The sequence below is a fragment of the Anolis carolinensis genome, chromosome 2, assembly GCF_035594765.1.
Source record: "Anolis carolinensis isolate JA03-04 chromosome 2, rAnoCar3.1.pri, whole genome shotgun sequence".
NCBI lineage: Eukaryota > Metazoa > Chordata > Lepidosauria > Squamata > Dactyloidae > Anolis > Anolis carolinensis.
Window position 1 is genome coordinate 239028834 of NC_085842.1, and position 26315 is coordinate 239055148.

At 38.7% G+C, this 26315-nt stretch overlaps 1 protein-coding gene and 1 long non-coding RNA gene across 45 annotated transcripts in view; one reads left to right on the forward strand and one right to left on the reverse strand.

Annotated features, from left to right (window-relative positions):
• LOC134297148 (uncharacterized) overlaps window positions 1–12259 on the reverse strand; it is a 192072-nt gene extending 179813 nt beyond the window's left edge. Inside the window, exon 1 of the long non-coding RNA XR_010003919.1 lies at window positions 11693–12259. This is a non-coding gene — a long non-coding RNA (uncharacterized LOC134297148). The remainder of the gene's footprint in view (window positions 1–11692) is intronic.
• Window positions 1–26315, forward strand: part of ptprd (protein tyrosine phosphatase receptor type D) — a 1517053-nt gene that overhangs the window by 973242 nt on the left and 517496 nt on the right. The window lies entirely within an intron of this gene.

Below are 26315 nucleotides of genomic sequence, written 5' to 3' on the forward strand. Positions count from 1 at the left end.
GGGTTTCTCTTGATCTCCCTAGGTATGCATTCAAATATCCACAAAGTATCATGGAACATATCCGCTGTGGATATGTGAGTCATACTGTATTTTTTCAGATAGAGGAGCTTCATTTGTCAATTTGTTTTCCAGGATATTATTTATGATAATGTTAGAATATTCCGTTTTACAATAACTTAAATGTTAAAAACTCAACTGTGACCAAAGTGGTTGTTGACATCAGTCACTACATAATCAATTAAATGTTATTAAGAATAGTGAGGGTTGCTACTGTAGTAGCAAATATCACAGTTTAACCAGTAAAATTATTTAAAGCGAGAGACATAGCATTTGATAGTGTGAAGTAGTCAGTCACTAAGTCTGTCCACTTTCTTGGTTTCAAAACACGATAATACTGTAATAATGACAGGGCAGAGACATGTAGTTCCAAAAGTATTCTGTCAAGGAGAATACTTTTGCTTTTCTTCCTTTCTCTCTCTCTCTCTCTCTCTCTCTCTCTCTCTCTCTCTCTCTCTCTCTCTCTTTCTTTCTTTCTTTCTTTCTTTCTTTCTTTCGTCTTCTTTTTTCTTTTGGCCTAGCCTCCTATGACATTTTATTTTATATAATATTTTCATAGAGAAGGTTGTCAACCCCAGCATGTCACTCCCTAGTTCTTGGAAGAACTATTCCTTAGGAGCAGCAACATGAAGGAGGAGGTGTCAAATGAGGCAGATGGCTTGAGGAACAAGAGACAGAAGATGGAAATGGGTGAGTGGGAAGGCAGAGAAATTATGGAAGTGCGAGATTATGAGAAAGAAAAGCATGGGGGCAAGGGGGAATGTTGATAGAGACTATATGGTAGGATTTGAGTAGAAAAATGTGCTATGTTGCTTGAGTATCCCTTATCCCAAAATGCTTAGAACCAGAAATATTTCATATTCCATATACATAATGAGATATCTTGGAGATGGGACCAATATGTAAACATAAAATTTATGTTTCTTATACACCATATACATTTAGCTTGAAGTAATTTTATACACAATATTTTAATAATTTTGTGCATGAAACAAAGTTTGTGTACACTGAATCATCAGAAAGCAAAGATGTTACTATCTCGTTGACCCATGTGAATAATTTTGGATTTTGGGGTATTTTGGATTCTAAATAAGGAATACTTAATCTATACAAAGCTGTGCTAGAAAAATGAGATGCCTCTGGTTAGGGAAATTAAGGACTAGTGAAGCCATATAAGAGATTGCCTGAAAAAGTTGAGAACATTAAGCAGTACTGGTAAGAAACCAGGATAGTTGTAAGAAAAGGGACAAATAATAATGAACTGAGGTAATGCAAGGGGATTCTAAAAAGAGGGTGGAAATTGCATATGTGACCTGAGACAGAAACAGCATCAGTGTATTTGCCAATTCACAGATTTTCAGTTTGGCTGAACAAAACACTAACCCCAAGTATAAAGAGTTTGTGTGAAGTTCCTTCAGCGTATTCAAATATTAATCACGTTTCAGAGTGTGACTCTGCATCATCTGATCTGAGGACTGAAAAATGGTTCATTAAATAAATATGTGCTTAATAACACCAGAAATATAATTTAGTGACAAATGATCACCAGGAATGTACCAGTCTATTAGCAGAATTATGGGAGTCTTTGGAGCTTGAATGCAAGCACCTCTTTGGTGCCATTATCCTTGCATGGAGAGTTATATTCTGAAATAAAGCCTCTCATATATTGTCAGGACCCAGGCTGCAGAGCACCAATAACCTTACACAGAGGCCAGAATCTATCTAATATCTTTATTATAGAAATATATAAAGTCAATAAAAACAAGTGAAGAATATAGTTCAGAAGCAGACCTTTCAGATGAGGTCAAATATAGTCCAGTAATGTATTGTCCAATATAAGATATAAGAGTTCAAAGTTTTAATCCACTTGACCGAAACACACACTTTGCCAAGCAAAGTGTGGGGAAATGACAGAGTCTTTAAAGTCCAATGTAGCTTGACAACAAGGCAGGAAAATAAACTCGATTCTTGGCTAGATCAAAGACTTGAACGAGGCAAACATGAAGCATGAACAAGGTCCAAGGAAGTCCGTGAAACAAGGCAAGGCTGGAAACTTAATCCGGGAAACAAGGAACTGGGGTTACGAAGTCCACACACGATCTCTCTCCTCAAGCTGAACAATTGACTCCGCAAGGTTCCCCTTGCGGCAAAACCCCTATATAGGGTCTTGTTTTCCCGCCAACAGAACACTTTCTCTGGAGAACAAGAAGCGAAACCCAACTCTGTCCAGATGCATGACTCCTTAGAATTTCCCAAGGGAAGCAGACCTAATCAGCTAATTGTTTGGCTGCGATTCTGAGACTCCGGCGATTTGCCTCCCTGGCTCCTCTATCTCTATTATAATTGTCCTTTCGGGAAAACGGGGGAGAATTCTGCCCAAGGCTTGTTTGGTTAACTTCCTGAGGACAAACATCCTCCAGGTGGAGAGGCTCCGATTCAAGCAGAACCGGTGGAAATCCCATGTTTTCCTCCTCGTCTGCCACAATAGCACTAGGAACGGGACTACAAGGCCCATGAGACATCACATATATATTGAGAGACTCCTCATGTAATTCTGAATCCTGAAAAAAAAAACAGTATTCAAGGAGCTATATACTTCAGACTGTCTGTTATGGTTGAGCCTTCGGGCTCCGGTAATAGAGGAAGGGGGCGTAAGACTCCTCGAGAGTCAGACTCTTTCGAGGAGCGTGAAAGAAAGCGGCTCCGGGATTTGTTTCCAGACCCGACAGATGAGGACTCATTTGAGGGTTTTTCTGAGGGTTTGGAGGAAGAGATGGCCAGCTCGGAGGAGGACAACATGGAATGGACTCATGTGAGGGAGGATTTGGGTGTTGGGGAAACAGGCAATGAAAGCATGGGAGGTGACTGGCGGGTTGCAGGATCAGACCCATGGACTGGCTGGAGGGATGGAGCGGGATCCACAGCTGGGGATGCTGTGGGGCGTAGTCAAAGGTGCTTAAGCTCTGATGAGGATGATGACGTTGGGGCACCTGGAATTGGGATGGCAGCTGACAGCGATGATGAGCTTGAACTGGGATAAATTGGGGTTTGGGACCAATGTCTAATTGCGTTGGGCAAGGTAATCTGGACGGACGCTTGGGCTTTTGTTGGGGAACTTCCTGAAGACGGGTGTGATTCGTTACTGGATACGTAAGTTTACCAAGGACACTGGGCATCGACGGCGGGAGGAACTGTGCGGGGTTTTTCTCTGTGCAACTTGTGTTTAATCTCGATAGCTTGGACCTCCGTCGTCTTTTTGACGGGCAATATCTACTCGCACTGGATTGACGCTGGACTGACTGACTTCGATTCCGGATTATCCCTTCTGCTGGCTATCGGTGAGACCTTTGGATTTCTAGACGACTACGCTTGGCTATTGACCTCTGGACCGGATTGGGACCCTGCTGACTGCCGTTACCCTGACTGCTGTGCCTGGACCTGGATATCGTTGGCCGCTGAACCTTAAACTGAATCCTGACTACGACCACGCTTTTCGTTCGCTGCAGGAAGGAATAAACAAGCCTGGTTTATTCTCCTGCTGTTTCTGAGTAGCAGAGAGGAATCTGCTACCAGTCTGTTGTTTACATTCTGACTCCTGTTGATCCTCTTTTGTTTGCATTGTTTGCCAGGCTGAAGTAAGCACTTTTGATTTAATCCGGATTATACTTCTGTTTAACCCGGTTTATCCCTTTGAACCGTTTAAGCTCAAACTGAGCTGTTTTTTGTTACTTATCACACTGAAGTCAAGTGTTTGCCCTGTTCTTTGTTTCCTACGGGCGTTTTTAGTTCTGTAACCTCAATAAACTGAGGTTTTACTCGCTGGCGTTCTGTCTGTGACAGATTGCCCAACGCCTATAAAATTTCAGTGAGGTACCAACGTCAAGAAGACGATGGAGGAACTCAAGGCTCGTTTTGATCAGCTGCAGGCTGCATTCTATGCTGCACAAGCAGCACAGTCAGCTAAGGGGCATGTAATGACTCCTGAACGTTTTGATGGATCCCGGGACAAATTGCCTACTTTTTTGGCTCAAGTTGAACTTTATTTTTCTCAGATTAGCCCACAAGCTTTTCCTATGGACACCAGCAAGGTGGCATTTATTTTGAGTTTACTGACCGGTTCAGCGGGACAGTGGGCAACTAATTTGATTTTGGGTAATGACCCAGTCAAGGATAATTTGGTTAACTTCAAGAAATTATTGTCGGACACTTTTGGGGATCCCCTCCATACGGAGAATGCTAGCTGGGCTCTTTACCGGTTAAAACAGGGAAAAGGGTCTGTTTTGGACTATTTGAATAAGTTTAATTCTCTTCGCCACCAATTGGACTGGGGGGAGAACGCATTTATGCTTTTGTTTATAGCTGGTTTAAGTGACCATCTTCAAGATGAACTGGCGCGGTTAGAGCCAGCAGAAAACTGGGACGCTTTGGTGGCTAAGGTTTTGCGTTTGGACGCCCGGTTTGAATCTCGTAAACAATCTCGGGCTATGTATGCGCCATCTGTATCTGTATCTAGGGCACCTGTGGCTAAGGGGGAGGAGCCTATGGAACTCGGGGTGTTTAGAAAGTTGTCGACGGCGGAAAAAGATCGTAGAAGGCAATTAGGATTATGTTTGTATTGTGGGACTGCTGGGCACTTTGCTAGGAACTGTAACATCAAGCCTTCTCAGTTTTCGGGAAAAGGCCAGCCCTAGTGCGATGTGAGTCCAACGCACTAGGGCTTACAAGGCAGTCACTAGAGGGAAAGAAACATGTTTTTGTACCCATTTTAGAGATTTGATTGATCAGTTTGTGGTTGTTTATTTGGACGATATATTGGTTTTCTCAAAAGATGAGAAGGAACATCAGCAACATGTGAGGCAGGTGTTGCAACGTTTACGGGATAATGGGCTTTTTGCTAAGGCCTCCAAATGTGTGTTTAACGTGTCAGAGGTGGAATTCTTGGGACATGTAGTTTCAGGAAAAGAACTAAAAATGGACCCGCACAAGGTTGACGCTGTCAACTCCTGGCAGGAACTCAAGTCTAAAAAAGATGTACAGCGTTTTTTGGGGTTTGCTAATTACTATCGAGAGTTTATTCCAAACTTTGCTAAACTTACTGTACCTTTAACACAGCTATTACGTAAGAAGCAACCGTTTGTGTGGGGAAGGGAGGCTCGAGATGCGTTTGAACAGTTGAAATCTAGTTTCCAGGCTGAAGTAAGCACTTTTGATTTAATCCGGATTATACTTCTGTTTAACCCGGTTTATCCCTTTGAACCGTTTAAGCTCAAACTGAGCTGTTTTTTGTTACTTATCACACTGAAGTCAAGTGTTTGCCCTGTTCTTTGTTTCCTACGGGCGTTTTTAGTTCTGTAACCTCAATAAACTGAGTTTTGTTTTACTCGCTGGCGTTCTGTCTGTGACACTGTCACTATCTACATCTGAGAAGAGTGTTGTTAAAGGAAGATAAGTCTTCAGAGTCCCACTTCTTTGGTGACCATTTTTCCTACTTTAAAAAGAGAGTTAAATGTAGACAGAATCAAGAATTTGAAAATCTTACAGAATGTAAGTAAGGGTAGTGGGAGGAAACAGTTTCATAATATGTGGACCCGTAAATCACAAGGCAAAGTAGCAACAGAGTTTGTGTGAAGTTCCTTCAAAGTATTCAAATATTAATCACATTTCAACCATCTCATCATTTACCTCATATTTAAGACATGGAAAGATGACCAGATCAATAAAATTAGGATGTATAGGATGTATGCACATATAGGTTCTAGATATTCATATGGGCGATCAATTTGGATGTGCAAATTGAGGTCCATTTATGGTCTTTAATTTAGCAGGTATGTTCCATTTCTCAAGTCTTGGGCACAGATGTACATTAATTCTGATTTTATCTAACTCACCACATGTATCACTTGGGGGATTTATATGCCTCACATCAGATTATTCCAGGTCACACTTGTTAAGGAAAGGCTTTGATGTAGATGTTAACATGTCTTGTCAAACTATCTTTCCCTCTATAGTGTTCTGATCAAGGTCCTCTAGTCATCGAGCTTTGATAAAACAGGATATCCCTAGAGAAAGCCATGGAAGAGGAAGAAGATTTTTATAGAGTTTCTTTCATCAGTGCATTTGGCCTCGTTTTGCTACTAGGAGGTAACATTCATAAGCATTTAGTGAGATTTAGTCAGGTCAGTTTGGAATCAGAGGGAAATAAAATAGTGTATCCACTAGTCAGGCAACTGGTCAAATATTGCTCCGTTTTTATCACTTCCACATACTGTTCCATAGACTCTATTCAGATAAGAAAACCTACAAATGAAAGCAGTTTCATAAGTTGTGTATCCACAAATTAAGAGCAATCTTACATGTGACATTTCTTCAAAATCTTCATACATGAGTCACATTTTAACTATTTCATCATATGAAATATGAGACTTGTATGGTTACTTCATTGTGGTTTTTCTTAACGTAATGGTTACCTCATATGATTATATTGAATAGAAATGGCAGAAGTCAATGCCCTTTGCTCTCAATTGCCACAAGCATAAGGGTCACTAACACCTTCTTTAGAAGTTTGTACATATGCATTTAAATACATGCACACAACCTCTGCTTCATCTTTCGCCATGTAAGATAGATGGAATAGACTAATGTTTCTATTAATATGCCATATTCTCAGACATTTCTGTGTGGGGAAGAAATAATGAATTCATGCAAATAGTTATCAAGCTACACAAGTTTGGCATTGTCATTTCTATAATGAAATGCTCTTTTCTTGGGAGGTTACCAGAACTAGAGGATACAAGCATGACACCAAAAAGTGATTCTTCCCTGTAATACACATGCACTTGCTACCACAAATCACTATATCTGTTGTGCAGATGAAAGGATTATATTTGATCTAAAAAGAGGTCTTGAAATTTTCTGTCTTATGTTTGCTGCCTGAGATGGAGTCATGCAGAGGACTGGTGTGGTACCATGTGAAAAACTAGGGTGCGGATGTGCATACATGTGCCCTCCAGTTGACTGTGCTTAATGGCACATACATGTCACTGGGTTTTCTAAGACAAGGAATCCTCAGAAATGGTTTTGCTAGTTCCTTCCTTTGAACCATAACCTACAGCATCTGGTATTCATTTGCGGTCTCCCATAGAACTATTGACCAGGTCTGATTCTGTTAAGCTTCCAAGCTCAGTCAGGCTCTGGTGTCTTTCTTTAGGGTATTTAGAATCACTAAAGACTATGAAATAAGAAATTAACTGAAATTAAAATAAGCCTCTTCCATTCGTATTCTAGTGCCCACCCCAACCCAAAACCCAGGCCTTCCCTGCAGGGATGACTACATACTATTCTGATTGAAATCAGGATAGCATCAGGCCACCCCAAAACCCCAATTTTCCTCCCTAAAACTTACTGTAAAGGGTCCCTGGCAGCCATCGAGCTTCTTCCCATGTCCTCTTGATGGAGGAAATGATGCCTGAGGTAATGGGAGGTGGGAGGAGGAAAATCCCTCCCCCCCCCCCCCCAATCTCTTCACATGTCATTTCCTCCATCGGGAGAGCATGAGGGAAGGCTCCATGGCTGATAGGAACCCTTTTCAGTAAGTTTTAGGGGGGAAATTGGGGGCTTGAGTAGAAGGAGTGGGTGCACTCTCACACCTTTGGGCTCCAGAAGCCGAAAGGTGTGGGATGGCTGTGTGGATTGACCCCTGGGAAACATGTGACATGTCCCGAGAGTGAATCCACACAGGCCTAATACTTCATTAGACCTGGAACTTTCATTAAAATCTGCAATATTTCGCTTTTATTGTAGGCGTCATTTGGACAGTAAAAGTGAGACAGGTTTTGAATTAAAGGTCTGACTGGAAGGGCCCTAAGGCACCAAAAGACTCTGTTTGGGCTATTCTCTTGAGTTATCTTGGGAAGCAACAGCTAATATATGCTTGTTAGAGTTCAGATCTTGGGATAACATTAAAATCTATACTACTGTAATATTTATGCCAAAGAAGTTTCCGACTTCAAAACGAAAGCTTTTGGCAGTCAGCTTCTGCCCTTACAAGAACTGGGGGCCAACCTGCAAAAATCTACTGTTGCATTCAGAAAACTCAAAGAGAACAATTCAGCCCAGATAGAAATTGAATCCAAGATACCATTGACAAATGAAATGATATTATTTTGTGATACTTTAAGGAGAAAAAAGTATAAAGTAAAGGCCATTAGGACATATATTCTATGTATTATTTATATATAAATTAAAAGCTATAATAAAGCTTTTATGTGTCAGTTTTGTCAATCTCAAATTGTGTTTTTAATGGGACCAGGAGAATAGAACATCAATTACTTAGGTTATGTTTTCCTAGGATGCACTTTTCCTATTTATAGAGATGCAGTATTTGGAGGGTAGGAATAATAATGATAGGTCTTACTAAATGTAGCTAATCTAACAAAGCTGATTTCAGGTGAAACAGGTTGAAGGCAGATTGGGATGTCACAGCATGTGCTTCTGTGACAGATTTAAGAGAATCAAAGCAGAAAGAACTGAACAAGAATCCATTAAGAAGTTCAGTGTTGTCTCCTGCAGCTTGAATAGGGACAAAAGCTTTTTTCCTCTCGCCATATGTGTTAAGTATCTCATCTATGCGGGGATGTCAGCATTCTCTCCTAATTACTGTTTGGTAAATGCAATTTTCCAGGCATTTTTCATGGTCTGTATTTTGAACTAAAACCTGCTCTGGCCTTAAACACACCCCACCACCCCACCCACGAGGATTGATCTAGAAGTTTAGTTAGTAATTTGCATCCTCAAAAACATTTAATCAGAATGCAAGTATTAATGTATGCCTCCCAACTACTGTATTTATGTTTAAAGTTTGAATTTCAGTTCTTTACTTTCCACAACCAAATAACTATCCACCAACTTAGACAATATCCTATGACCCTGGTGACGTGGATTGTGGTCTATGGATTCTTACTACAGAAAAAGCTTCTTGTTTTTTCTGCTGCTTTCATTTTACATTATTACAGTTCTGCTTCCCTACTCTCTCTGTGTGCCCATAATTTGTTTAGCCTTTTACCTATTGTTATAATTTTGTTAATTTTTTTAAATATTGCAGAAGGAACATTGAAAACTCTCCAGAACTATATTTTAGCATAAAATATAGCACAGATTTAATTGCTGAAGTAGTAAACAGTTCTGAGACATTAAGGAAGGTAGGAGCTTTATATAATAATTTGCACATCTTGTTGTCCTATGAAACACTTCTATTCAGTATTCCAGACAGACAGCCATGCTTACCTCCCTCTTACCATTCAGTGGGAACTATTGGTTTGTTATCCGTAGGAGTGATAAAATGGATTTTTTTCCAGACAATTTGGAAGGGTGTACTTCACTATCATAGTGTTGCTACAAGCCAGCTGATGCCTTCTTCTTGGACATGGGTTTTGTCATCTTAGCTGTATAAAAAATTACCCTCACCTCTACACTTTGAAAATAGGGGGGGATCCAATTCTGTAAACAAATGCAAATGGGGAGTTTAAATACACCCCATTTGTCCCCATGCAAGATAAAAGAAAGTCTAATTGGGTAACCATAACTAGTCCTAGAGCAGTATTTTCTCAGAACTACGGAAAATCCAGGTATTTGCTAGAACGACTTGACTTTGCTTTATTTTGAGTACCTATTTGATGGCTAGAGTTCTTCATCACTTTTTAACCTTGCTGTAAAGAACCTTCCTCCACACAGATCATTTGTGAAAATCAATCACTGATTTAAATCTTCAGTGTGTTGTTTTTGGATGATGTCTGGAACCACCCAAACCATTCAGGAAAATGAAACAGACACCTCAAGCATCTGATTTTACATCTTATGAAAGGTCATTAGCCATTTCATGTATCATTGTTGCATTTTAATGCCATCTGAATTAACCAGCTAAAATTTTACTAGCTAAAATATTTAAATGGATCACTGTATCCAAAGCAAGATTTTCTTTAGTTATTGATATTGAATACAGAACTAGTCTGAAGAAGTACTTACACTGAAATTTACAGTTGCGAAAATTTGTGATACACACTCAATTGATGTTGTACTTTATATGAAGATTCGTGTTAAGGACCATGGAGGTGCCCAAATATTCCTACATTTTTACACACAACAGATAATGTCCTACATTTTTAAATCTAGTCATATTTGATCTTTTTAATCTGAATATCAATTTATTTCTGAATAGACCATGTCTATCATTTGCCCAGCAAAATATATATTGTATGAGAGGGAAAGGTGATTTTTCAGGAATTAAAAAAACCTCTGTGTTTGGTGTTTCTCAGAGACATAAGAGACCAGTTGCTCTATAGACTCAGACCCATGTAAAAATTATTACTAGATAATATAATATGCAATGTAGATAATAAAATATGCAGTCTTGTTAAAACTATATCCTTCTTTGCATCAACACCTCACCCCCATATGATAGGTGGAGAAGAAACAAACACCTCAGACCATTCATAATTCTATTCATGCTGTGTTTTGTAAAGGAAAGGCTGGCTCAAGTAATTTCGCTGCTAGAAGAAAAGAATGAAAGTAGTTTGTTATAGTACCTGACGTTCTTCAACTACGTATGTTGCACTTAGCATGATTTCTTTCACAATTTGGAAAACAAACCTAGGCTTATGTTTGTCTGACTGATGCAGCACATACCTCTGATCTGCTATTGTCAGAAAGGAAATTAAATATACATCATCGGATATGCAGAAGCCAACTAGAGAAATCGCACTTCAAACCTTGTAACAGGACAACAGCTATCAACCCATGCACCTGCAAGCAACAGGCTCAGCCTAGAGTTAGGAAGCATGTTGTGTAGAACATTCTTTCTCTGACTCATCCAGTACCTGCTATCTGAGACTGCTAACTCACTCTGCCTGCAAATACAGATAGCCCTGTGTAAAGATAAAAATAAATGGTTTGATAGTGCAAGATTATTTCTGTTCACTAGTTTGGTAAGACCAGCCTTGTATCTGCTGCAGATACAAGGCTGGAAAAAGACAATGGGCTCTTCTACTTGAGAACTATCTGTAAGCCTGTAAGTAGCCAAAGTAGACTGAAGGGTTTTTGAGAGCCCTGCATCCAACAAGTTATACTCATTGAGAAATGTTGTGACTGCGCCTTCGGGGATTATGGTTGATGGGGATGGAATTCGAAGAGGAAGAAAAAACCCTCGTGATGAGGGTTCACTGGAGGAGTTGCGCAGGAAGCGACTTAGAGAGCTATATGGGGGATCTTCTGAGGAAGATTCAGATGGGGAGATGGATGCTGAGGAACAGGTGGTGGCTGGGGAAGCGGGCACTGAATGGGCACAGCCACCGGAGATGTCTGGGGATTTGGGGTCTATGGATACTTCTGAACCTGGGGTTTCTGCAGGAGCTGATCCCAATTGGGATGCTTGGAGAAGGGAGGATGGTTCTTTAAGTGTTCATGGGGCTAAGTGTGGGCAGGATGACTGGGACTCCGACGAATTGCTAGGTACTCCAGATCCACGAGCTCTAGCTGTGTGGAGCTCAGACTCTGAGTAGATTTGGGACACCTGGTGTTTGGGTGTGAGTGTTTGGTCACCCAGGAGGAAGGGGAATAAAATGGGAATGTTTGGCCACTGCACTTTGCGTGTGGCAAGGTGTTGCTGAGGCGCCATTGGGATCTCTGTGTTTCCATGAAGACTGGACTTGGACTATGATTTGAATCTGCTGTTATCACCTAGCTTGGCTCTCGCTGTGTCTTATCGTGGACCTGTTTTGGATGACTGCACCCTCTTCAGACCTTGGATCGGAATTTGACCTTGCTACTGCCTTCGCCCTGTGATTGATGACTACTATCGACTTTTGACTCCTGGCTTGCTCTTTGGACACCGCTGTTATCTCCTGACCTGACCTTGGAATCCCGGACGACGTCTTTTCACCATCCTTTTGGAGCCTTCGGCTTTATCCACATTGTGGAAGCAGTCTACTGCATTCTTAGTTTGTTTGTTTGTTTCCTGACAATTTGGTGTTTTCTTTTGGGAACTGTTCCTTTGAAAACTACAGAGCCGGCTGGCAGGGCTTGGACTCAGAAAGTGCAGTTTGCACTAAGTTTGTTTAGCTTTGTTTTTACCTGCTTGTGTTGCTGAATTATATTTTTGTTTGAACTGCTCTTGAAGCACTGATAGTGAAGTGTTTCAAGGTTTTTTCTGTGTTAACATTACTTTTTGGCTTATCTGCTGAATAATCTGCTCTTGACAAGAAAAGTGTTTTTGCCCCCTAACAGTGATTTCCACCTTGGTGGAAGATTTCCACCTTAGTGTCTTATATAAGAATATGCCAAGGCAACTCATTCCAACCCTCAAGGAAAGGTTATATGATACGATCAAGATTTGACTCCTTCTATCCTGCTTTCTAGTTCTTATTTTTCTCCAATTCAAAAATCTTAATGAGTTCTGAAATAACTATTCAGATTTTTGTCCCTGAGTTCATCCCTCCTTAACTGATCCTTTGGAGATTACACAGAATGATATAACATAGGTTTCCAGTAAGTGATACTTATGGCCCATACCCAGTAATGAGCCTAAATCCTTCCAGATGATGTAAATAGATCCTTAAATTATCTCATCTTGGCACTTTCCTTCCATTTGCCTCAAAATAAGATTTCAGTTCAAACTTAAACTGAATTCCAAAAAGCCCATTCTATTTGCTCACACATGTTTTAAATCTGACACTCAGTTTCCACAGTCAAGTTCTCATAAGAGAAGAATGTCTCCAGTTCTGCTGTGCTGTGAAAATTTCAGTACATAAACTTTTTTCCTCTCCTAATAGTGGATTGTCACCTTCACTTCTTACTTCATGCTTTGACACAACTTCTGCCCACTCATTTCTACCATTGTGTCAGAAAGCTAAATCCTTTCCAGACAAGACCAATATTTTTTCTTCTCTTCTCTATGAATTCTAAAAACATAAAAATATTAAGTGTGTAAGAATGTATATTTGTGTGCTTTCAAAACAATTTTGAAAAAAACTGTGTTTTGCACAATATTTTTAAGTTGTTATATATGCTATGGAAAGGCTAAGGTGTGGGTCTATTTTGTGGAAATTTGTAATTCTAATTTTAATCAGTTAGTTTGGTTCTGGAATGAGAAGTTCTCTTTCTAATCTAGTTCAGAGTTGACTTTAGGATTTGGGATAGTGCTGAAAGTCAAAAGCAGGAGGAAGTTCATTGTTACAGGCAGAGATGGGTTATCTGAACAAAACTTAAAAGTCACAGATGTGCCAAGTTTGAGCCTGGAGACATCTCTCTATAATGGATCAAATGGTCCCACTTATAAGAGAAATGTGTGATCTGTTCTGTCTACTTTGGGTAGTATAAGTTTCTCCCTTAGATGCTGTGGATAATTTCATTGCAAGTCAATCAGGCCTATGGGCTCAAGCTCTTGTAGACTTAATTTACAGCCCAGCAGGACTTCACAGCTTGCATTTGAGAATTAAAAATTTCTCAGTATTGATTCTTCATCAGCATTAGCAGGAATTCTCAGTTCCTTTAAGAAAGGTTCCTTTGTCTAGCAGCTGAGTTTAAGCTACAGATTTTCTTTCTACAAGCATAGTTCCAACTCATTGCATTATTATAGCATGACCACTTCTGCTTCTGGATTCAGACAACAAAATTATGTACCAGAGGGAGGAAGCATTATGGAATAGCACAGCAATTTAATGCCCCAGAAAACATAGATTTCACAGTGCTGCTTTCCCAAAGTGAGGTAAAACCAACATTTGTAGAAAAGAAGCAGACAGAAGCCACAGTTATTATGGAATAGGGAAACTGCTGAGCAAGTGGGAATTTTGACCATGAATAAATATTAAACACCAAAGAGCTCACAGTAAATACTAGAAAGGGTTCAGTGAAAACATGGTGGATGCATGTAAAACCTTACGTACCTGTATTTTTCTATCTGTCAATAAAGGTGAGAGAAAAAGCATGAATTGCTAGTTAGAATTTCTAAGGACTTTTCCACTCATTCTGTAAGAAGTTTCATTGTATTTAAACATAGTTTCTGGTATTTAATATCCTTGGTGGTTTTTGTAAAGTAAATCTTTCATGGAAGGCTCTACAATTATTGTATTATTTATCAGGAGCTCTTCTCCCAAGCTGGTCTTTTGACTGAATATGTAATTAGGCAGTATTTTAAAACAGAACTTTTATTAAAATGTTTTATTTCCCCTTAAGATTGTAGTCTCTTGGGTGAATCATTAAGCAGATCTTTAAAATCTGCGCTATTGACCCAAGTGAGCATGTATTATGTACACTTATGAAAATGCGTAATTAGGCATTTAAGGATGGGGGAGCGCAATTTAACCTTGCGGATTCAACTGGCTCATAATATTATTAAAGGCTTTTCTCTTTAGCTGCAGAACAATTAGAATTATTATTGTCAGAGTATCCTGAATGCATTTTCTCCAAAGTATATCTAATTATTACTTGCTTTTATTTGAGTGATTGTCTGCTGATAACAATTTTGAACTAATTCTATGTACTTAAGTAGCAGAGCTAAGAAAAAGTAGGTTATAATTTTTTTACCCACAATGTAGTACTTTTTTATGACACCCTAAATCTACTTCCTGATGCCGCTAACTTCTCTTTCCTAATGATAGAGCCACCAGGTAACTTTTCAGAATTGGTCTGGCCAATAGCCAGACCAATTTCTATATATTGCCCTCTGCTAGTTCTTCTCAGCATTGTCTGGACCACAAAAATATTTTTTCTATTTAATGCATCTCAAAACTCACATAAACAAGGGAGTTCTATATTGACAGAGCAGCAGGATTCATAGAACCAATTTGTTTTTGTAGGGATTGTGTATTTAATTCAAACTTTTATGTTAGGGAGAAGGCTGTAGGAAATTGTTTTACTTCCCATTTGTTGAACTGCTTATTTAAATGGTTTCTTAGTAGCCTTATTAAGAGATCAAATGACCAAAAAGATCTAGTTAGTTGGTTATATTGACAAACAGATATAACCATATTATTCTATATTAGATACATTTTCTGCAAAATATATATATGAAAAGCCTTTCCTATGCATGTAGATGATTTTCTTTGATGCTTACTGACTAGTTATGTTGACATTTGATGGAGCAGAATGGTATTAATAAACATATCTCTTTGTGGAGGGGAACTTTGAGATGACTTTTTAAAATAGTGCTCTAACTTTCTTAGCTGATATTTATCTCTAATTAAGACATAGTATGTGGGTGTATTCTCTCACTTGTATCATAGTTAGATTACAATGAAAATTCTAGTAAGAAAAGTCAGCAATTACATGCTTATCATACGCAAGTCTGCAAATAGATCAGTTATCTTTATTTTCAGAAAGATTTAGAAATCTGATCATGGGTGAGTCTACCAAATTTGTATTAAAATAAATGGCATAAGCAGTAATATTTGTGTAGACTTTTCAAGCACTTTTGTTTTTCTCAGTTTAAGATTACAGTTCTCACTTATTTATTTATTTTGTGCCAAAAGCATTGCATAAATAAATGTTTAAAACTGATCAAAAGGGATCACAAGCAGCTAAATAATTTTAGACCAAAAATGGGCAACAACTGCATTATCTGTAGCTTTAAACAGTGCATGAGGCAGGTCATTGTGGGCAAGCATACAGATGTTGAGTTATTTGTTCTGCTCCACAGTCGCACAAGGTGGGGGATTTTTCTAGGTAATGGCATTTTGCCAGGTTGTCTTCTGAGTCTGTTCAGGGACTTCAAAGTTGCCCATACTTGGTTTGCCCCTGGAGGAAGACCCTCGTGGGGGCCATCCAGTTGTTAGATTAGGGACCAGAAAGCTGTCAGAAAGTGAAATTGGTTTAAGCACGGAAGTGTCTTATTTTAGCTTGCAAATGCAAGACACCATCAGAGTGGATTGATGGAGGGAAAGTCTGCATGCTGGCTAAAATGAAATGTGTCCTGAGTGAGAAAAAATGCCCCATCAATATTGCCTATTTGTGCTTAAAAAACAGTAGTGGTTGAAAGACCAGACTAGTGGTCAAAACAGTGATACATGGCTATAATTTTGATCTGTCAAAACAGTGGAACATAGAAGAACAAGCCATCCGAAGTGAATGGTGCTTGCATTGTGTGTCTTGTGTGCATTTTATTATGTGTTTTACATAATAAAATGTTTTATTTTACATTGTGTTGGTTTTGTGTGCATTTTTATCTTGTCTGTTTTAATCATATTGCACCTCACCTCAAGCAGTCAGAAAAAAATATTATTATTATTACTCTTATTAGTCTTGAAAGGATGATGCAGTAAATTGTTGACTGTAGCATTCTTAATAAAAAATATCTATGTGGAAATTTATTTTAACCATCTCACTAGTGGTTGAAAAAAATCAACCTATTTCTAAGTATCATGATGTAACGGCTATAGAACTACATGTTTCACAAGATAGGCAGTCCTTGACAACTCATCTCAGATGAATACTCTTGACTTCTTTCAAATCTTCTCTTCAGACAAGTGATGGCTTTAAAATGGCCACTCTGGGACTGCTGATTGTTCAGAAAATGTGAGGAAGGAAATGTGAGGAAGGAGAAACTGGCTGATGTGATAGATATGGAGCAGGGGTGCCATTTTGAAATGCTGGACAAGCTATGAATTATGTTCCCCTTTTATGACTAGAATGTTACTTAAAAACAAAAATCAAAAGTCAGCATCTCATGACATATAGGCAAAGCCACTGAAGAATTTGCAAGCCAATAATATTGGAAATTCCATTACCTATTGGACATAACCTATTTCATAACCTTTTGGAAAATAACTGCACTGAGTCTCTGGGCACATATCCTTTCGGCAAATGCGAATCTCCATGAATATGTGGAGACTACCTTTTGAAAACCACTAGTCAAGAAAAGCATGACCTTGTTAGAAGTCAACTCTTTGAACAAGTGATATTCACAAGCATTCATGTATAATGGCAGACAGGTAACTCAGCTGTTTAACTGAAGAACCATGTCTTTAAACTGCCAAGGATATATGCCACCTCAAAAATATATTTGGTTAACAGAGTTTTAAAGATGATTCTTTGCAGTTGTAATTGTAATTGCCCAAAACATATACACTCCCTTGAAACCTCTTTGTTTTTATCTCTGAGTGCATACTTTAAACTAAGTCTTCTTTGAAAAATAACATATCTTGTTTACTCATGAACATATTGTATTAATTCACCATACAGGCACATTTCTTATTGAAGTTCAGTTATGGATAAGATATAGCTTCTTTTCTGTGTTGTGTGCACAGGGTATAATTCTTAATCAATAGTCCAGAGTCTTTAATACAGCTGTACTCACTGAAGTTCACAAAGCATACATGCATCAATTGAAGTCTCTAAACAGGAACATTCACCCACCTCCACTGAGATCTGGATACATACATCTGCTTACAGTGAAGACCAAACACATACTGAAGACAAAATGGAGTCTTGAGTCTGAACATGCTCAGTATAATCACATGTACTGTACAATCACATGTACAGGGCCAGGCTGTAGCACAGCTGGTTAACTGCCAGCAGCAATAGATCACTGCCGACCAGAAAGTGGCAAGTTCGAAGCCCGAGGCAGATTGAGCATTCAATTGTTAAGCCAAGCTTACTGTGCACCTATGCAGTTCGAAAACAGCTGAGCTGTAAGTAGAGAAATTAGGCACTGCTTTAAAAAAGCAGGGAGGTATTTTACGACACTATAAAAATGCTGGCAATCAAAGAACATGGAGGAAATACTACAATCAAAAAGAGCTCAGTGTCATAGTCGATGGATGAAGCGACAGCACCCCCTGTGGCCAGAATTGAGCATAACCTCCAGGCGCCAAAATTGGAAGATACCAAAATACCTCTATCTGTCTGTCTGTCTCTATTGTATGTCTAAAAACAGCGTTGAATGTTTGTTGTGTATGAGTGCATTGTGATCTGCCCCGAGTCCCCTTTGGGGTGAGAAGGGCGGAATATAAATACTATTAAATAAATAAATGCCTATAACCCCTCCCACATCAAAGATGTACAAACTGGCAAATCAACATACACACAGAATACAGGTTAGCAAATATATACATTAAAATAGTGAAAGGCTTGAGTGGTTGCTATTCAGAACAAATAAAGATATTATCTTGTGTTAAAAATAGGCAAATTTCAATTTTACTGCCTCCCACTAACTCATGTTTTCTATTAAATGTGTATAGAAGTGTGCAAACTTAGGTAAATTCTTATATAAAACAGCCTGGATATTTTTTACCATCTGCATTGATCATATTCACTAGGTACATTTCTTCCCACTACAGCTGGAAAATAAATCTGCATCAAGATTTTTTCTTATATGAATCTAATTCATGGCTGTGAGATTATTGACAACTAAATCCACATGATTTTTGGTTTCTTATAATCATGCAAAAACAAACCTTAATTTTAAAAAATCAAATATAAAAAGAAATGCTTATATTTCTTGAAATTCTATCAATGTGGAAAGTTAATAAAATGCATACATTAAGAGATACATAATAATCAATAACAACAAAAGAAATTATACTGGTCTGTGCACTGGGCCTGATCTACACAACCACTCACATGCATAAAAAGGGACCCCCCGATGTAACATTTTCTGCTGTTCAAAGATGCAGGATGTTCAAAACGGGTTGAACATTATGGGTGTTTTTTCTCAAGAGTGTTTTTATGACACTTTGGTTTTCCCCTCTTGTTATTTTTCTCTAGACTTCTTTTGGTTTAATTTCATTCTAAGGCCCCATCTACAGTCCAGATTAACTGCTTTGAACTTGATTGTATGGCAGTGTAGACTCATATAATCCAGTTCAAAGCAGATACTCTGGATTTTATATAGCACTGTAGATCCAGCCTAAGGCCCCTCCTACACTGCGCTATATGCCAGGATTTGATCCCAGATTATCTGCTCTGAACTGGATTATATAAATCCATACTGCCAGATACTCTGGGATAAGAAGATAATCTGGGATCAGATATTGGGATATATGGCAGTGTAGATCCATCTTAAAACAGTTGTAGTTACTATACTGGGGTTTTTCAGGTATCTTTCTTCCAATAAGTATAGAGAAGAAATGTTTTCTCCTTGCAACTCATCTTAATACATATCATTCTGAACGTTCCTTCAACAAACAAAACAAACCCAGAATGTTCATGTTAAAATAAAATATGTTCAGTTTCCTTAAAGAATTGCCTCAAATCATACTATGTGACTGCAGAGTAACAGTCACTACTCTATACCTTTAGCAGTTGTATCACATCACATGAATTTTCTCTTTGACACAGTGAAGACAGTCTAACATAATGCAATTTGATTAGCTGCAGACAAGGTTAATTGATAATCTGCTTCTCAAATGAGAAATGTCAGTATTGCAGTGAGTCTTATCCAAAAGCACATCCAGGAAGCTATTGTCAAGCATTTTTTTATCACCACACTATTGTGAGCTCCTCCCCAACCCATAATGCCCATAGATTGCAATTTATATGTAAATTGAACTCGTCAGAGGACCATACTGTTCACAGACAAAAGTCCTAAACACTGAAAATGTCAAGAAGAGGAGTGGGGATATTGACAGAAGATTGAGTAGTCAATTGGAATGTATGCTGATAAATACGAGAGATGAATAATGTGATGCTAGGAAAGTGGAGTGAATGTATTGACAAAGTGGGTGAGTGAGAATCCATGAAGTCGGCAGAAAAACCTAGCTGCAAACACTTCAGTCGCCTGAAGTGGGAAACCATATTTATTTTGCAAAATTAGCAATATTGTATTGGGGCTAAACAATGTCGTCAGAAAGCTTGGCAGTAACTTGTTAAAACTAATATCATTACTAAGTTGTTCCACCTTGTTTTAATGACATGAGCATTGTTGATTTTTTTTCCTCACAGTTACATTCTCCATTCTTTTGAAATATTAATCTGAGAATCATTTAGGAATATTTTTAATTTTTTAGAGAAAACAGAGTATGTTATTAACATGTGACATGCTAATGCTAACATCATAGTTTCATGTTAACACTTCAACATTGTGGCTGGAATCCATGTCTTGACTTTTTTTATGAAACATTCTCAGTTTATACTCCATCATCCCAATTTTTCTGATGCTTATTAAATATCCTGATTTCTGTCTCCTCCTTCTATTTTCCCCTTTGTCCTCAGCATACTTCAATGGCTGCAAGCTGGATTCAAACTGTAAATTAGTTTTGAATCTTACCAGGAGAGGAATAGGAGGGAAGGTGGCAAAGCCTTGCCTTTCCCAACTGGTCAAGGCAAAAGCAAGCGGCTACTCTCTGTCTGTCCTTTGCCATTAATAATTGCAGCTTCCTTAATTATACTCTGATGTTGCTGGAAAATATTGGAATTATATATGTGAAAGATCCATTCACCTAAGTTGTCCCGAAAACTCCAATCCCAAGGAATCCCCCACTCACTTTGCCCCTTTCCCTTGCTTGATTGAGATACCGGGCTCAGAGTAACTCCTTGAATGTAGATTTGTGGCTGTGTTGTTGTGTGGGTTCTTCATTTTTGACATGTGTGGACTGATTCCAATTCTAATTTGATAGAGAGGGTGGTTTAAAGCAACAAGTATATATTTATTAAATATAATAGAAAAATATAATTAATAACCTCTAATAATCTGTTCATTGAACTCTCCCAAACTCCCCTCTTTCTCATACCTAAATGCCTTTCTGCTTCATCCCTGTTCCTATCAGTTCAAAACACTGTCTGTGCCAACCTCACCCCGTTTAAAACCCTTTCTCTATCTCACAGAGGCAAACCTTTGTCTTTTGATGCATTTTGTTCACCTCACAGCCCCCTTCAACGCCCTCCTGAGCCTTCATGCCAAGTCTGTCTTTCATCGTATGTACCTCTGAGGCTGTAATAATATGCACACATAATGTGTAACCAAATCTCATTGAACACAGTGGACCTATTCCTGAATAAACATTAATAGAATAGGACTGCATTTGCATAGGAGGTCTAGCATTGAGTGAAAATATTATGCGCAATTTTTTTTTCATTCTTAGCATTATAACTCAAAAGCAAGAATCAGAAATTTGGAGAAGGTAGCTGGCCAACAGCATCCCCTTTTGGGTTCTCTCAATAACAGAAAATAGTATTGTCTACCTCACTGCTTCTTAGGACTTCATCAGACAGAGCTGGGTAAAATGAGGGGAAACGAGGGAAATTGTCTTACCCCATCAAACAAGATCACCTCCTCCCACCTCAATTATCTGCTTAGAGGAGACACAAGGCATCATTCTTAAGACACCACTTCTATGGGCTCCTTTACTTTTCCTCTCAATCCCATTCCTCTACAGGAGACCTACGGCACCTTTTTTAAGACAGACACCACTTCCATGGCTCCTTTGCTTTCCCTCTCAACCTTGTTACTCTAAAGCAGACCCAATGCACTATTCTTAAGACAGACACAACTTCTGGGATACTTTCCTTTCCTCAATCCTGTTACTCTAAAGGAGACTCAAAGCACCATTCTAAATTCCTATAGTTGGTTTTTTTAAAAGGAAGAAAAAAGCTAAAATATCGCAGTTTTGAAAGCCTAGATTACTGTGAATGAGAAAATGCAACGAAAGCAAAGTAGTGATATCTTACAATTGTGCTATTCCTTAGGATTGCAGTAATTAAAAAAAAATACTGTTCCAGGCTCATGCATACAGATTTTGTAAAAAGAAGTAGATCATAGGAGACTGCCCATAGGAATGCCCATTCCTCCACATCACTGAAACAATTCAACACAGACGAATCTGACATATCCCATCCCATGTGTTTTTCAGGGCTTTCTCCTGTTTCCAGGTGTATCATGTGATCAGAAGAAGATTTCTTCTTCTCGTCTTCCCCTTGTTCTCCACACTTCTGACACAGTTCACTGATAAAATACCACGGATGACAGCCAGATGTCTGTGGTACTTCTTCTATGAACTGCTTTAGAAGTGGGTGAAAATGGAAGGCAGTTACTTACATGTGATGATGTCTTTAAACTGTGATTCCCAACCCCAAATGGGTTCCCCTTAGCTCAATGTTGGGGTCACGAAAGATTTGGCAACAGTAAAAGTTTCTGAATGCCACCCACTTACACAAATCTTTTAGTAACATCATGCCGTGTTTACAGTGAACTCTACAGAAAACAATTCAGCTGTACTCCACAAAAAGCAAAAGCTTTGCCATTTTTATTTATTATCAATAAATGTTTGATTTTTCTACCTACATATCTGGGGTTACATAAAAATTCTCAGGCAGAAAGGAGTCACAAGTGGAAAAAATTACGAACCCCTTTGCTAGACCACATTTTACATGTTTTCTGTGGTGACATTCTCACAACTAGTCCTCTCACACTAATCATACCTATTTTTTGGAAGTTATAAAAAAACTCTTCAATTCTCTTACTATATAAAAAAGAGAAATATTAGTGTAAGAGGACTTGTTGTTAAAGAATACATGCTGACTGTTAGTGAAACACAGCACTCTTTCCTAAGTGCTCACTAATGGACTATTTAATTATCATTTATGATCTTTCCTGGTATCAATGTCAACTTGATCAGTCTGTAGTTGCCCATGTCATCTTCTCTCCTTTTTCTTTGAGGATTGAAAAAAAGATTGTCTGTCACCAATTTCCAGGAACCTTGTTTTACAGAAATTCCCAACGATTATAAAAAGAGTATCTGATATTTCATCTGCACGTTTCTTTAGCATGCTTGGATGTTGGTTACAGAAAAACAAATTTGTTTAAAGCAGCTAGTTCTTTGTGTGCTTGTTTACTTGTTTTGGACTGCAATCACATCACTGCATACTTGTTTTCTATTTTTCACCAATTTAAAATAGCCTTTGTTTTGGGAAAAGACAGAAGCAAAATAGTTACTGAATAAGCCTGCCTTCTCTCTGTCACCAGTTGTTTGCCTTCCCCACATAAAAGACATACTTTCTTATTTTTCTTTCTCTGAACACACACAGAGAAAATACATATTTCAAAAAATTGTCTTTAACTTCTCTTACAAGACAGAATTCACTATAGCCATTAGCCTTCCTAACCTTCTGTCTAAAAGTACTTGTTCCGTCCCCCAGGACGATGGTTTGCCTTACCTATTGGTCGTTTGTTTGTTTTCCCTCCTTTACATTTTGTTTGAGCCTCTGGCTGCAATAGCCTAGGAAAAGTGGCTTGGAATCTGCAAGAGCTGGCTGCAGTTTTCTTTGCAGTGATTGGTCAAAGAATGCAACATCTTAGGACCGCCCTTTTTACCAGGGTCTAGTCTCCATTTTGGAGCTTCATTCTGGCTATAGTCTTCCAACGTGCTGGAGCTGTGCAAGGCTAACTGGGACAAATCATCCTCAAAACCAGGCCAATCTAAGCCTATCCAAATTAGATAAGTATTGAATTATATTGATCTGGAATAGGAAATCTAGTTAGAGGAGCAGGGCTATTCTGTCGCTTCTAGAACTAATCTTTGCTGTAAAGATAGGGAAGGAAAGAGTTTCTCCTTCTAATATAGGCAGCGTGATTAGGGTATAGTGGTTTTATAATCACCTTTGCTTTCTGGAACCAGGGATAATTCTGTACCTAAAACCTATAGAAATTTGTTTCATTTTCTGCAACTTTAAGATCTGTGCCAGGTTTACAACCTTGTATGAATAAACATCCTTTTTGAAGTTATCCAGACTCAGTCGTTCAATATCTATAGGACAGCTTATAGGGATTTGCAGTTCGCCCGGATAAAGGACAGCACGTTTCAGTTTTATAGTTTTTTATTGTCCGGCGGACGGCACAGTACTGGCTATTGAATATCCTTGGGGATGTGCCCCCTCCTTCACTTCTTATATATGCCTCTTTTAAATCTTAGTTCCTTCAAAACTACATATGCACCCATCCTGGTTTCCTTAGGTGCTTTTTATTTTTTCTTATTCACTAGAACACAGCTCGACCAAACAAAGTGGGTGAGTTAGTTTCTAGGCCTTTTCCTGGGGTTATTTAGGGTGCTGATTCAGAAAATTACATTGGATAGGCTGCATCAGCTCCAATTTCTTAGATATGCCCTGCCTGACTTACCAGGCAGGGACATTACGGTGGCTGCTGTGCCCCACCTGAAATCCTCTCCGAGGGGTTTTCCTTCCCAGGAGCCCCTGCGCCCTGTGCATGTTGTCACGCTTGGCCAGGCGGCCAATGAGAGCCTTGTTCTGGCATGTGCTGACCCTGCTTCAATCTGCCAGCATGGATAAAAGTGGGGGCAGGCCAGCGTTAGGGGCCAGTCACCTCTCAGCTGTCCCCTCCCTCCCACCCTGTAATTGTATCATTGTATGTGGTTATTTTTCTATTTATTAGCATATTCTCTTGTCACAACTTGTGGGCGTGTGGCATGGGCCCTGGATCCGGTTTGCATACCTCCCTCTTTATTGGTGAGGGGTGTTCTGGTGGTGTAGGAGTGCAGCAGTACTGGTGTCCCAGGTTGGAACTGGTTGGCTCACTGCCTGCAGTTTCTACTGGTGTGAAGTGGCATTGGTCAGCAACAGACTGTCCAATTCATGATCCAGGACCCATGATGGCTGTCTGTTTTTATTGTAAACAATAAACAAGTTGTGGTCTTTGGTTATCCCAACTCTTTGTATTTGTCTTTCTTTTGGATTTCCTGGGGGGGGAGGTTGGTTGCCACTCCCCATGCAAATGGTTATTGTGGTTCTTTATGGGTGAGCAGATGGCAACTAAACTCAAAATGTTCTATATCTCAAAAACTAGAGCTGTTAGGACTAACCATTGAATGAAGCCTTATCACCTTTCACTGTTGCAGCCCATGGCATAAAACAGTTATTTATAACACTTTAACGTTGATAACATGTTCATATTTTCTTTAAATATAATATACACACATGACTGGAAAACTTATTTTAACACTAATTAAAAGTTAGATTAAATCATGAACTATGCAGTGAAATAATACCCAATAAATAGTAGTGCACTGTGACAAGTTCATGGTGATAAGTTTGGTAGCCCACAGTTGCTGAAACCTAAGACAGAATGTAAAAATTGTGCTCCTTTTTTTAAAAAAAAAGTTAGATTTTTCCCCCTGAAGATCCACAGGAAATATAGTAAATAACAGTGCCATTAGAAGTGAAAGAATGCTCTCAAAGAAATATGATCACTATTAAGAAAGACATTATAGATGAAAGATCTGTGAAATATGGATAAAAGCTGTTGTGTATGGGTAGAAAGAATATTCAAAAGATTTGAAAAAACTTGTTTCATGAGTCTTAGAAACCCATGAGCAGAAGCATGGACTGATTAGAATCTTTGCAGATTTGTCTTAATCTTTGCAAAATATGCACATCAAAGCAATGGTATTTCTCCAAACAATATGCTGTTTTCTGCAAAGAAAGTGTTTAAAAAGATTGAATTGTGTGCAGAATTAATTCTAACTGCTAATTATTTTCAAAAAGTGCAGAGGAAAGAAAATAGCTAAAATTATAGATTACTGGAAATCATTTCAAAAATGAAATTAGAGAGAAAGGGCTTGCCTACAGTGTTTTTTAAAGACCAATTAAGAGCCCGGAAGGCTAGTCTTTACACTCTTTAGCATAAAATTATTTGGAATATATACAGTTGGTCCTCCATATCTGCAGATTTGACATTTGCAGATGTGATTATCTATGGGTTGATTAAAATGTTCTCTCTAGGACTCTCTAGAACCTGCCAAAAGTTGATCATAGAGTCATGCTAGAGGTACTCCAGTACAATCAATTGGATGTTAATCATAGAGTCATGCTGGAGAAAATAAATATTCCGAGATAGATGTTCACTCAGGTTAAAAGATGAGAAATTTTATTATTGCATTTTTTCACTTTTGTGAAGGTCTTGTGCTCTTAACCCAGCAAAAGTGGAAAGCTGACTACATATTATAGTCTTATGTAATGTTGGTCTGAAAGACTTTTGAAAGAAAATGGAATCCATAAATAATGTTCACATAGAATCCCAAAAACGTCTCCAGGAACTATTAGAACTGACAGATGGTATGGCTTGTCTATTTAAAAGATGCTGGTATTAATCAAGTATGTGTTTTGGCCCAGAGTACAGAGACATTAGTTTTGGGGACTACAACCCACCAGAATCTCGAACTCTGATTTTGCCCATCTTCAAAGCACTCAGTTTTTGAATGTTAAAAGGAATAACACCATGGGATTAAACCATTTTTTTTCTTCCAGCAAGGCTCCTGTGCATG